The following is a 15,305-nucleotide window of genomic DNA, read 5'->3' as shown; positions in this document are numbered from 1 at the left end:
TATATATATATAAAGGGAAAGAAGTAACATTGCATCCAAAAGGAGAAAGCAAATGACTGCATAGTTATAATCAGTGCTTTTAAATAGCATTGACTTATCCTAATGAACTTAAGGTTCTGTCAAAATCTATTTCACATGCTAGTGAAAAAATCTGATAAAAGTGATATTTGGGTATAATAAACTTCAAGAATAGTGATAAGACTAAATGTTAAAATGTCAAGATAAATACACTTCAAAATTATTCTTGCCATATTAAAATGTAAGATTTGCATTTCTAGCAAATAAATTTTAAGTAGCCAAGTAGTATCTGGTTAATGTTTAATCACTTCAGAAAATTCTGATCTAATATTTTGGTTAGTAGATATGGCACCATAGAAAAATTATTTTAAATAATTTTTTTAACTTTTAACTTCAGGGATACATGTGCAGGATGTGCAAGTTTGTTACATAGGTAAATGTGTATCATGGGGATTTGCTAAACAAATTAATCACCCAGGTATTAATCCTAGTACCCCTTAGTTATTTTTCCCTTATCCTCTCCTTTCTCCCCATCTCAACCCTCCAATAGGCCCCAGTGTGTGTTGTTCCCCTCTATGTGTCCATGTGTTATCATGTACTCCCACTTGTGAGAACATGCAGTATTTGCTTTTCTGTCCATGTGTTACCACTTAGCTCCCACTTAGAACGTGCGGTATTTGGTTTTCTGTTCCTATGTTAGTTTGCAAAGGATAATGGCCTCCAGCTCCATCCATGTCCCTGCAAAGGATGTGATCTCATTCTATCTTATGGCTACCTAGTATTCCATGGTATATATGTACCACATTTTCTTTACCCAGTCTATCATTGATGGGCATTTAGGTTGATTCCAAATCTTTGTTATTGTGAACAGTGCTACAATGAACATACGTGTGCACGTATCTTCATAACAGAATGATTTATATCCCTTTGGGTATATACCCAGAAGTGGGATCGCTGGGTCAAATGATGTTTCTGTCATCAAGTCTCTGAGGAATAGCCACACAAAATGTTATAAATCTACTTATATTTCTCCTCCTGTCAAAAACCAATGGGGGAAACAATCTGTTCATCACATCACTTTCCACACCGTGATTTGCCCCCAAACTTCACAACGTTGTTAGTAACAATAATACCATCTATCAAATAAAGGTCTTATTTTGACTCCTTTTAATTTGTCATAATCTATGACTTTTATACCTCTTTGATAGTTATCTTTCCTTTTCTACGTTTCTGTTATAATTCTTCTAGAATAATTCATGAGGTTAGGTATTGTGGTCTTAAATATATCTGAATTGCTTGACATGCATTTACCAAGACATTTATAATGTCTTAAAAATGAGTAGAAGTGAAGAAATATATCACTTTAGACACAAAGCCAAACCATGAAAAACGTGAGAAATTTGTAGCCACTTGTAATTCTGATTAGTTTCGCTACATCCTTCGGATTTATAGATTTTATTTGGCCTGATACATCTTTTATGAGTATTAACATACCCAAACAAGAATAATAATACAGCTGAAATTAACTTAAAATAACACTAATACATTCATGTTGTAACTCATCCATTTCTAAAGTTGAAAATGTTATTATAATGTCTCTAAGGAATTCTTAGGATCTCACATAGTTTTCCACATATTTAGATTTATGCAATTGGATGAGACAGTTGATTAGAACCATTATAATTGTTACTGAGAAAGTGTAAATCACAAACCTTTATAATTACTGAAAGATATATAGAGGACACTTCCTGAATGGAGAGCCCTCCTTTCGTATATTCACATGGCTCACTCCCCCAGTTGACTCAATTATGCCCCAATGTCCTTCCTGTAACTCCTCTACCAGTTAACAAAATGTCATCTTATTTTTTTTGTAGCCCACAATCGTGACTTCCTGCTTTATTTTTTTAAATATTTGTGTACTTGCCAACTGAACTCTTTTTGAAGACAAAAATGTTCTATATGCAGTTTCTCTAATAGGATCCTCAATAGTCCTCTGTAAGTATTGAGCATTTGAAATGTGACCAGTATGACAGAGGAACTGGATTTATAATTTTACTTGAATTTTGTGGATTTGTACCATATGGTACAGTGAAACCTGATAACATTTGTCACTGCTCAACTTCATTTATTTCTTTTCCATTCTCTGCACTAGAATGGAAGTTTTATGAGAGTAGGAATTTCGTGTTGTTTAGTGCTGTATTCTCAGAACAGTCACTGGCATATATTAAAAATTCAGTAAATTTTTGTTGGACAAATAGATGCACCAGAAATACAGTATTGAATCAAATACTTATAACACAGCCCTCATAGATTCCTTGGAAAGAGTTTAAACATTTAAAAAAACAATCATATTTTGCAGTTTATATACACTTTTATGCCTATTGTGAATAAATACACTTATAAAATATAAAATTAATAATTAAAGCTCAAAATACCAAAAACAAAAATGTAATTTTTGAATTGTATCTACAAAACACCGAACATCTGGTAAATTTAAAGATGTTAGGTGTTTGTGCTTCATTACAAATGACTTCCCAGACTGACTGAAATTAGAGTCACTAAAGGTTTCTAACTCTCTCGCGGTCAGAAGATTTTGGCGCTAAGAAGTGGAGAGGAGTTTGAGAATATTAAATATCTTAGAGAAGGCCAGGCACTGTGGCTCACACCTCTAATTCCAGGACTTTGGGAGGCCATGGCGGGTAGATGACGTGAGACCAGGAGTTGGAGACCAGCCTGGGTACAATGGCAAAACTCCGTCTCTATAGAAAATACAAAAAATTTGCACAGTGGTGCATGCCAGCTATTCAGGAGGCTGAGGTGGGAGGATCAACTGAGCCCTGGAGGTCAAGGCTGCAGTGAGCCATGATCAGGCCACTGCACTCCAGCTAGGGCGATAGAGGTAGACTCTGTTTCAGAAAAAAAAAAAAAAAAATCTTGAAGGAAATAGTCTGATTTTATATAGTCTTTAAATTTCACTAAGTTCTTTTGATGTCATTTAGCAGAATCTCAAAATATTTAATGTTTCCAGCTAAAATCAAAGCATGTGCTTTTCAGATTTTAAAGGTTAAATCTGTATGTTAGAGATTACATCAGAAATCTGGGGATTATTTCTAAAAATAATAAAAATCTACTTGATTTTATTATCTCGTAATAAAAAATATCTATATATGTCAAACCACATTGAGTAGCTGGAAACTGTGAATAGGAAGAAGAATAGAGAATGTTCATCTTTAATTTCATTTGATGATGACTTAATTCATTGTTGCCTTTATTAATGAGCATTTTTGTATACTATTTATAGTTAACAGTATTATTTATTGAAAGTTACTATTTCTTCAGATAATATATTGTTATCGTTTGGATATTTGTTCCCACTCAAATCTCATGTTGAATTGTAATCCCCATTTCTGGAGGTGGGACCTCATGGGAGGTGTTCGGATCTCCGGGGCAGACTCCCTCATGGCTTTGTGCTGTCTTCATGATAGTGAGTTCTCCAAAGATCTGGTTATTTAAAAATGTGTGGAACCTCCTCCTCATTCTCTCTCACTCCTACTGTGCCATGTGAGACACCTGCTTCCCCTGCCCCTTCTGCCATGATTGTAAACTCCCTGAGGTCTCCCCAGAAGCGAAGCAAATGCCTGTGCTGTGTTTCCCATATGCACGCAGAACAGTGAGCCAATTAAACTTCTTTCCTCATTAATTACCTAGTCTCAGGTATTTCATTCTTACCACAATGCAAAAACAGCTTAATACAATATTCTAAACAAATCTATTACTCCAGACATACTATTAGTTATTTTTTCTTTGTTTGTTTGCTTTTTATACAGAATGACATTGCTATTAATAAATAATAAGTAAAATTTAGAATTAACTCAGTGAAGTAAAGTGTTATTTTTTTCGGATATAATTCAATTTTATACGCCTTAACTTTGTTTTTGGTATAGGCAATGAATCCTTCACACGTATTTTATGTTTATGAGTACAAAAATGGTAATATTTATAAATGCTGTAGATGTGCTTACATGAAAGAGAATGATTTTTAGACAAAATAAAATTGAGTTTAGTATTAAGATGGCTTGGGTTTCTTTGATTTCATGCTTTAGCAGTATCTGTTGGTGAATAAGAATTACAAGAGCATTTAACAAATAGTGTTCAATGAAACACTAATTCTGAAAGTTGTCAATAGGTCGTTTATAAAATTAAAGTGTTCTGTAGTCATAAAAATTTCCCCTCACATACAGAATGACTATTAATACATCATGAGTGCCATTTGCTACACAGAGATATGGGAAAACTAGCTTAAAAGTGCGTATGTATTGAAAAAATAAGTATAATTTGGAGGAACTTTTTTGTTTTACATGTCTATTTTTCACATTTATAACATAACTCTATATGAAAAAGAGTGGGATTATGTTAATTAAACTAACATTTTAAGCAGGCAGTTATTTTGCATTTATTCTGGTGGATACTGTTAAGCAAATTGAACTTGGCTTAACCCTAGATTTAGTAAAATGAATTGCAATACGATTCCATGGATATTTCATAATAGGAGTTATTGTTTATTTCTCTGAAATTTCAACTTTGTATATGAACTGAGCAGACTAATGTGAGTATTGTAGCTTCTCTAAAATAGTTACGTCAATTGTTGTAAAGCTGAGCTTTTAATAATTTCTTAGACGACAAGTTGTGGTATCTCTACACATGTGGAAGTCTCCAGTACCATTTTCTGATTAAGCTTCAGAGTTATTATTTCCTGGGGAAAAAGAAATAAAATACTTTGAGGGTAAGGCATTATCATTGCATTTTACCCAAATTAAAAGGGACAATGACAATAAAAATTTTCTTAATAATAAGTAGGCATGAAGTTCTTACTAACAAGATCAATCAAACGCAGAAATCTGTAAATGACCCATTCTACAGTGAAGAGATTATGCCAGTACTCTACAATCGGATTATACCTAATACAAATACAATAACGTTGATTTCTTTAAAAAAATGGAAGAGTTGAAAAAATCAACTATTCAAATCTCATTGGAATTTCAGGAAGTTGACAGCTCATATTACTAATAAAAAAAGGAAATCTAGAATATTCAAAAGTTGTATATCATACTGATAACCATGATGTTAAGGTGCTTCCAAACATATCAGTAGAATTCAGAGAACTCTCCAATGATTACAGAGAAAATACAGAAGTCAAATCATAAGAGATACATGTATACAGTATTTGCTATCTATCAGGCACTTTTCTAAGAGCTTTTGGCATAATAACTTATCTAATGTTTACAAAGGCTCTGTGCAAAAATGACTATTATTTCCATCTTATGGATAAAGAAACCATTGAAATTACATAACTTACCCAAGGTCACAGATCTAGAAAGTGGCAAAACTGGTTCCAGTTTGAGAGATAGTTCACACACTATACTACCTTGTCTGTGGTGTGGATATTTTTATAGGTACTATACTACATGCCCCTAAATATACTTATTTTTTAAATATCCATGTGTTTTTAGGCTAGTTTTCCCGGATCTATGAGTAAAAAATGGCACCCTTGATGTATTAGTAGTTATTCTGTGTGAAGAGAAGGTTTTACAACTATAGAATACTTGAATCTTATTAACTACTTATTGAACCTTTCAGAATTAGTGTTCCACAGAATACAGAAATAAATTATTTCATAAGATTTTTGTGTATCCAAGGGTCTAGTCAAGTTTTCTGGAAGATGGGGAGAAATTAATACATTTTTCAAGTTGGATTTGTATGCTTTGTGTTGATATTGCTTGAGTTTTTATCATGAATATTCAATATCCCTCAGAAATTTTTATACACCATTAAGTATATATGATTGATTTTAAATTTTTTTCTTTGAGTTATAACTTTAAGTTATAGTAAGCATGACAATGTTTCTAACAAGTTAAAATTAATGTTAAAATGAAACTTACAAATGTGCTATTCGAGTGCTGAAGATAATGCAAGCTTAAAGTATGCCACAATTTGTATTTTGTAAACTGCCAATAGCTACTCAAAATCCCTTTTCTTCAAGTTTTAACAACAAATACAAAATATAGTATACCAATAGTTTTTCAATATTTATTCCATTTTTGATAGAGCAACTCCAAGATAATTTCCGATCTATTTTAAAACTATAACTCAAGTAAGTGATATTATAAATAATTTTTGAGTGTTTATCAACAAAATGTATTTTTTCCTTATATAATTTAAGGTACCATGTTTCTCACTTGTTAAATGGAAAACAAACTAATACATTTCTAGTGCATAAGTTGGAAATGTTTTGACTGCAGGTAACAGAACACACAACTTATTCTGATATTTGTTGCATAATTCATAAAGGCTAGAAGCAGACATTTCTCTGTCTCTTGGCCTCATTATAATGTAGCAACTAAAGCATTAACCTCTTACAACACACTATCCACAGAAAAAGGCAGAGTTCTTAATCCCCTTTCTCTTATCAGATAATAACATTTTGCCCATAAGCCTTAAACAGATATTTCTATGTATATTTGGCCAGAACTATATCATATATCCATCTGAGAACAGTCATTGGAAAAAGAGAATGAGAATATCATTAAAGAATTTAACCCAAATCAATTCAAGCCCTTGGTCTGGGTACTGTACTCTACAAATGCTATTGGAGACTTATTAGCAAGTAAAGAAAGAGAAGAATGGCTCTGTGAAAACAACCAAATGTTTTTAGCATAAATATAAAATAGAGTTAAATATTATAATAAAAGGAAATGTATATTGTAATATTTATTTATAACAAATTGTAACATGTTATTTCTGACATAAAACCTGTTTTATTGTATACCACGCAATAAAGAACAGTTGTTTGTTTATTGATTGTTTTAATTACCAATGGGGTATCAATAAGATATATTTTTAAAGTGCTTTCCAATTCAAAGAGCATGGGGATCATGTGCAATACATGGAAGCAAATAAAATATTTCAAGAGTAAAATAGCCCAAGTTTCCATTTTGTATTATCCTCACATGGCCTGCCTGCAGCATTTATGGCTTGCAAAAAATACAAGTGTCTGCTTGACACTTTATAATGGAAATTGGAAATCAAATGTGCTCTCAAAATTTCAACTGAAAAAGAGCATTGGTTTAGAATCTAGCATAATTGGATTCTTAGCTCAGTAGATACTTATAATCCTGCTTGATCAAGAGTTCTGTGAAAACACAGACCTTGTTACATTCAGATTTCAGTTTCAATAATGCTCATCTACGATGTTCTTAGCACACAATTATTACAATGTGTGAGACCTATAGTAAAAAAAAACTTCATCTCTTGGCCTAATAAGTTAACACTTCTAAAAAGTTGTTTTCCTTCTCATTTTTAAAGAAAATCAAAAAATAAATATTAATGCATACATACATGAGGGAGACATAGTACTACACCATGTTGCGTAAACCTGGCATTAAAGAAAATTTTTCAAGTTTGCAATTCTTGGCACAGATAATTTTAGTTTTCTTTTCAATAGAGAGCATATGCCTATTTCTGGATATGCAGCATCCATTTCTAATACCACCCAAATTACCTGTTTAGAGAAACTACGTTTTCCCTATTGGGCAAGTAAAGAAACAGGTATATAATGTGACCTAGGCAAAATCCTCCCTTACAGTTCAAATCTTGAGCTTCAAAATAGTTGTAGAGGCAGGACGTGGTGGCTCACACGTATAATCCCAACATTTTTCGAGGAGAACAGATCACTTGAGGTCAGGAGTTCGAAGCCAGCCTGGCCAACGTATTGAAACCCCATCTCTACTAAAAATACAAAAATTAGCCGGGCGTGGTGGCATGCACCTGTAATTCCAGCTACTGGAGAGGCTGAGGCAGGAGAATTGCTTGAACCTCGGAAGTGAAGGTTTCAATGAGCCGAGATTCTGCCACTGCACCCCCGGCCTGGGTGACAGAGCAAGACTCCAGCTCAAAAAAAAAAAAAAAGTGGGGATCCTATTGATGACATTATCACCAGATGTTCTTGTTTAAAAACTTTATGATGATTCCAATTTCTTTTTCATGTGCTGCCTCTTCGATGTTACTGTTGGGTTTTAGCCTGCATTTCCAGCCTACACTAAGTTCTACAAACTTTTGTTACCTTTTATTTAAAAATTTTTCTTTTCAGTAATGGAATAAAGATTCATTTTTTGTTTTTGACCTCAAAAATTGTCTAATTTTTTGCCAAAATATTATTCTTAAGCTTTTAATTCTGAAGCCTGCTTATAGGAATTATGCAAATACACGCTTACTATGGTATAATTTTAGTTATTTTGTTAGAATATAGTCAAATCCCAAGTTTTTATAATGCAGATTTTAACATTAAGAAAATGCAATAGTCATGTTTGAAAATCAGCTTGTAAAAAAGTTAAAAGTAACGATAAACTGCTAGAATATGAAATTCAAACACCATTTTTCAGAAGCAAATTTTTAGTATGAAAGGACACAGGTTTAGTGGAGTACACTAAATTTCAATGTCTTGGATTCCTTCTATCAGTGTATATTTCAAGGGTACCCGACTTTTGTAGAAAATTCTTTTTCACACAAACCTCCCAAGCTTCTTTCTCAAATAACATTATAACTAATACCAATGTCTTCTTTTCTTCCTTACTTTTGGCTTAGTATTTCTATTGTTTAAAGTATCATATTCATGATTTCAGCTCCCACAAGGGCTTGTTGTTTTTGTATAGTGAAAAAAAATTATGTGACTGTCCTTTTCAAAAGTATGAAAAGGACATACTTTTGTAAAGGACAATCACATAATCTTTGTTATGTGACTTAGTGAAAATGTTACATGTCCTGCCAGCCTATACAAATTCAGAGCTCCTGGGATCATGAGTCAAAAGTTTAAGGGTGTTTCACTAGGGAGTATCCTTGCATTTTTGCTAGCATAGCCTAAAAACTTATATAGTTTGAAGAATGAGAAAATTTTATAAATCTCAGAAAATGACAACTTTGCTTAAACTTATTTGGGGCAATAACCACATAACTACCAATCCAATGTAGAGATCCTGTCTATGATTTGTAGATACCTAGCCCAAATTATATGTTTTCTACATTTATTAATTGTTGATTTTCAATCAAATATTGAAGTTCTAGTGTGACTCCATTTTTTCCAGTAATAATTATGAAAAAAAACTTTTAATATTATCTGGTTATTTTCAGAACTACTAGTTTGTCAGTGAATTTGCCACTAGATCATTGTCTCTCAAACATGGCTATTTGTTGGAATCACTTGGGTTCATTTTAAAATTCTGAAGCCTTAAGGTCCAAGTTCCACTCTCAAAGATTCTCACTTAATAGGTTTGATTGGGGACTTAGCAATGGTGTTTTAAAAAGTTCTCCAGGTGATTTTAATGTACACCCAGGGATACATTACAATGTATACCTTTTCCATAAGGGCTTGATGATTACTGATAAAAAATGCAGCCCACGGAAAAAATTGAGCCTCAAGTATTCCAATTTTTAACTTCTATACTGGTAGAACTTAATACTTATTTAATTAGTGACTATTTTACTATTACAGAGCAAAATCCTCTATTGAATTTTTATTTCTCAGTATTCACTCAATCTGCCCCTTAAGATGTGTAAAGATATTATTTCATTCTTATTTTCTACCTGATCAAAATAATTATTTACATGTATTATTCAGAGAGTATGCCAGTGTTGTGAAAGCCTAAAAACACTAGTATAATATACCTACCACTAAAACTTATTTAATATGGACTCTATATTTAATCTTTTTCTTCTCAGATCTTCTAGTTCTAATGTTATTATACTGGCCTAGTATTCGGTACTGACTGAACAGTTTTTAAGAAGAAATAGCTTTTAGTGTGATAATATTTGGAGAATAACTTTATAACATTAACTTGATCATACTATTACACAGTTTAAAACAAGAAGAAACCAAATTTACTTTACTTATTTTATTTTATTTAACACAGTTAAGGAAGAATGTAATATGGATAATAATTATAACAATGGTCATGCTTAAGATGTACCCATCCTTATTCTATGTATTTAATATCATCTTTAATCCATGAAATAATAAAAAGGAAGGCCTAATAATATCCACTTCATAAGCAAAACAACAAAATGTTGTATAGGTTAGATTCATACAGCTAGAAACTGCCAGATTCCGATAGTTTTTAAAAAGTGGTAGGGTAAGTTTAGCCTTACTGTAAAACTAATAATTCACTCAGTATACCATAATCAATCAATATTTTTGGAAAAATAAAAGGAGGCTATTAGGTCCTTAAAAATAATCAGTAGCACCAACTTGTAAATAGAAAAATATAGTATCTCATCTAGGAAAACATACAGAGAAAATGTGTATAGTTAATATGATGTTCTTAAACTAGGTAAATCTTATATTTATTGGAGTTTAAAAATTTCTCAGATGCTCTTGCTGTCTTCCTCTTCCTCATTCCCCCACTTCCTAAACTCCCCTCATACACAAACACCCCAGTGAAGAAAAGGGCTAGCAACTTATCTATAATCCAAACTCTTTCCCCAGAGGAGAAAAAGAAATAGCGTTCAATGTCTTCCTGATGATAATTACTAATGAAAGATAAAATGAAGTTCTTATTTATGAATTATTTTTAGCATGATTTTCTTGGTGTCCATGTTTTTTTTTTGTAGACAAACTGAGAATTTATTGATTTACAGGGGATGAAACTCTGGAAAATGTCCCTTAATATATAAATCAGTGTAGTATAAAATGTTGATCTTCATTACCTAGATTGCTTCCATGAGCTAAACGATACACCACATGCACCTAAAAATGTACATGATAAATCTGGACTAACATGCTGCTTTAATGAAACAAGGGTGTATTTGTTAAGATGGCTGATATTACTTCAGGTTCACCTATCTTTCAATTATCCATAACCTATCATTGGTAACATACGAATTAGCAAAGTAGAGTGCTATGTAAGATTTCTGATTCTTATGAGACTGATCTGACAAGCACCTTAAAAATGAAATAATTAGTCTGAGCGCAGTGGCTCATGCCTGTAATCCCAGCACTTTGGGAGGCCGAGGCGGGCAGATCACGAGGTCAGGAGATCGAGACCATCCTGGCTAACACGATGAAACCCCATCTCTACTAAAAATACAAAAACTAGCTGGGCGTGGTGGCGGGCACCTGTAATCCCAGCTACTCAGGATCCTGAGGCAGGAGAATGGCGTGAACCCAGGAGGCGGAGCTTGTGGTGAGCAGAGATTGTGCCACTGCACTCCAGCCTGGGCAACAGAGCCAGACTCCTTCTCAAAAAAAAAAAAAGAAAGAATTAGGTATAAATCGAATAAAATATGTTTAGTATCAAATGAATAAAACCATAAAATTATGATAAAAGAAATCAAAGAAGATATAAATAAATGGACAGATATTCCATGTTCATGGATAGAAAGATTCAATATTGTTAAAATATTAATTATTCTCACATGATCTACAGATTTAATGCAATCCCAGTAAAATCCCAACAACTTATTTTGATGACAAAAACAATCTCTTTTAATCATTAGTCAATGAATATTTATATTGCAAAATCTTAAAACATAGTACATTCAAGTAGTTATCATTGGAAAAATAATTATATGAAAAGTCTAAAGTCCATAATGTTAAATATATAATTGAAGCAGAAGAACAAATTTATAGAACTGACACTATGAAATTTAAGACATGGACAAATCAGTTAATGAAACAAAACAGAGAACCCCAAAATACACCTACTGTATTTGTCTGTTCTCACATCACTATAAAGAACTACCTGAGACTGGGTAGTTTACAAAGAAAAGAGGTTTAATTGACTCACAGTTCCACAGGCTGTACAGGAAGCATGGCTGGGGAGGCCTCAGTAAACTTACAAGATGAAGGGGAAGGAGGCACATCTTACATGACTGGAGCGGGAGAAAGAGAGAGTGAAGGGGGAAGTGCTACACATTTTTAAAACAACCAGATATTGTGAGAATTAACTCACTATCACAAGAACATCAAGTGGGAAATCGACCCCCATGATCCAATCACCTTCCACAAAGCCCCTCCTCCAATGTTGGGAATTACAATTTGACATGAGATTTGGGCAGAGACACAAATACAAACCATATCTCTCACCTACAAAATGTAATCAACTGATTTAGACTTTAATAGTCCATTTTCATGCTGCTATAAAGACTGGGTAATTTATAAAGGAAAGAGGTTTAATTGACTCACAGTTCCACAGGGCTGGAGGGGAAACTTACAATCACAGCAAAAGGGAAAGCAAATTATGTCCTTCTTCACATAGTGGCAGGAAGAAGGGAGAAGAAGTGCTGAGCAAAGGGGGAAAAGCCCCTTATAAAACCATCAGAGCTCATGAAAATTCACTCACTATCATGAGAACAACAGGATGGTAACTGACCCCATGATTCAATTGCCTCCCACAGGGTCCCTCTCATGACACATAAAGATTATCAGAACTAAACTTCAAAATGATATTTGAGCCAAATCATATGATTGACCAAGGAACAAAAGCAATTAAATGCAGAAAAGATAGTCTTTCCAGCAAATAGTGCTGGAAAAACTAGCCATTCATATTTAAAATCAAAAACAAAAATTAAGAATCTAACTATAGATCTTATACTTTGCACCAAAATTAACTCAAAGTACATTACAGACAAAAATTCAAAACTCAAAATTATAAAACTTTTAGGAGATAATGTAGGAGAAAGTCTAGGAGACCATAGAAATCAGTATGTTGAAGAAATGTCTGCACTCCCCTGTTTATTTGCATCATTAGTCACAATTGCCAAGAAGTGAAATCAAACTATGTCCATCAACAGATGAGAAACATATGATATATATATAAAATGGAATACTATTTAGTTTTCAAAAAAGAAAACTTGCCGTTTGTGACAACATATGTGAACCTGGAAGACATTTTGCTAAGTGAAATAAGCCAGGCACAGAAAGATAAATATATAATCTTACTTATACGTGAAATTTAATACAATGGAACCTATAGAAGTAGAGAACATTATGGTGGTTGCCAGTGGCTGGGGGTGGAGTGGAAGCAAAAAATGAAGAAATAGAATGCCAAGTTTCAGTTAGATAGGAATAAGGAAGGATAAATTTCAAGATCTAGTACATAGCATGGGGACAATAACTAATAATTATGTATTGCATATTTCAAAATTGCTAAGAGAGTACATTTTAATATTCTCAGTAAAAAAAAGTATGTGAAGTGATAAATATGCTAATTAGATTGGTATAAATTTTTATATAATTTTTTTGTCTTGGATTTACTCACACTATTTTATTTTATGGAGGAAACTGAGGCTTGAGGCCAGAAGCTAGAGTCAAAACAACAACACGCAAAGAGTGGTGGTTAGGAACGCAGGTTTGTGGGGTGCAGGTGTGCATTCTAGGTCCACCACCCATTTGCTGTGTGTGAGCTGGGTCAGTCTCCCTGGCCTCCACACCTCCAAGTGAAAGGACCTGCCCGGGCAGGTTTAGACATAGAAAATAATCCAAAACAAAGCAGGTAATTTGTAAAGATTTTAAAAATATATATTTTTGAAAATAATTGAGTTAAGAACATTGATTGGGAAGGGAAAAAAATCAACACAATGAAATTTAGGAACAGAAATGCAAGAGAAGCTGCTTCATCCTGCCCCTTCCACCCCGAGAGGTACAGCACAGAGATGAAGTTTATTTTATGATCCCAAGTACAGGCTTCTGGTCAACAGAGAATCACTTTAAGTCTTTGGCCAAAAGGCCCTGTCCAAAATCAGGATTCAAAATAGTCAGCTCATTAAGCTTAGCTTGTTTTCATGAGGGAGACATCTGGTTACTCACAGGTATACAAAGTACACAAGTATACATGTTTCTAAACATTGCACCTCATAAATACACATTGTTGTCAATTAAAATTGAAATTAAAAAATATAAACGGAAAAGCCCTCAAAAGTACTAATAAATAACCAAAAGCATAATTTATGAAAGAAAAAAATGATAAATTGGACTTAATTCCAAGCTAAAACTTCTACTGGGAAAAAGATACTATTGAGAGAATGAAAAAAACAGGCTGGGAGGGAATATTTGTAAGTCCTATATATAATAAAGGAATTGTATCCAAAATAGACAAAGAGCTCCTAAAACTCAGTGATGATAAAACAAACAACAAAATTTCTAAACTGGGCAAAAGATATGAACACATTATCTCCAAAGAAGATACACAGATGGCAAATAAACATATGAAAAGATACTAATTAACATAAGACAATAAGTAATTGCCAACTAAAACAATGAGATGCCACTACATACCTATTAGAATGGCAAAAATCCCAAAGTATGACAATACCAAATGATAGTAATAATATGGAGAAACAGAAACTTTCATTTATTTCTGGTGGGAATGCAAAATGATACAGCCACTTTGGAAGACAATCTGGCAATTTCTTACAAAGCTAACCATAGTGCTGCCATAAAACCCACAATCAGACTCCTAGGTATTTACCCAAATCAATTGAAAAGTTATGTTTACATAATAACCTGCACATGAATGCTAATAGCAACTGTATTTATAATTGCCAAGAACTGAAAGCAGATGAAATGTCCCTTCAAGAGGAAAATGGAATCAGGTAGCGTGATGCCTCCAGCTTTGTTCTTTTGGCTTAGGATTGTCTTGGCAATGAGGGCTCTTTTTTGGTTCCATATGAACTTTAAGGTAGTTTTTTCCAGTTCTGTGAAGAAAGTCATTGGTAGCTTGATGGGGATGGCATTGAATCTATAAATTATCTTGGGCACTATGGTCGTTTTCATGATATTGATTCTTCCTATCCATGAGCATGGAATGTTCTTCCATTCATTTGTGTCCTCTTTTATTTCGTTGAGCAGCCAACAGACACATGAAAAAATGCTCATCATCACTGGCCATCAGAGAAATGCAAATCCAAACCACAATGAGATACCATCTCAAACCAGTTAGAATGACGATCATTAAAAAGTCAGGAAACAACAGGTGCTGGAGAGGATGTGGAGAAATAGGAACACTTTTACACTGTTCGTGGGACTATAAACTAGTTCAACCATTGTGGAAGTCAGTGTGGCGATTCCTCAAGGATCTAGAACTAGAAATACCATTTGACCCAGCCATCCCATTACTGGGTATATACCCACAGGATTATAAATCATTCTGCTATAAAGTCACACATGCACACATATGTTTAGTGTGGCACTATTCACAATAGCAAAGGCTTGGAACCAACCCAAATGTCCATCAATGATA

Source organism: Pongo pygmaeus, chromosome 7 (genome assembly GCF_028885625.2).
Source record: "Pongo pygmaeus isolate AG05252 chromosome 7, NHGRI_mPonPyg2-v2.0_pri, whole genome shotgun sequence".
Lineage (NCBI taxonomy): Eukaryota > Metazoa > Chordata > Mammalia > Primates > Hominidae > Pongo > Pongo pygmaeus.
This window is presented reverse-complemented; position numbering follows the sequence as displayed.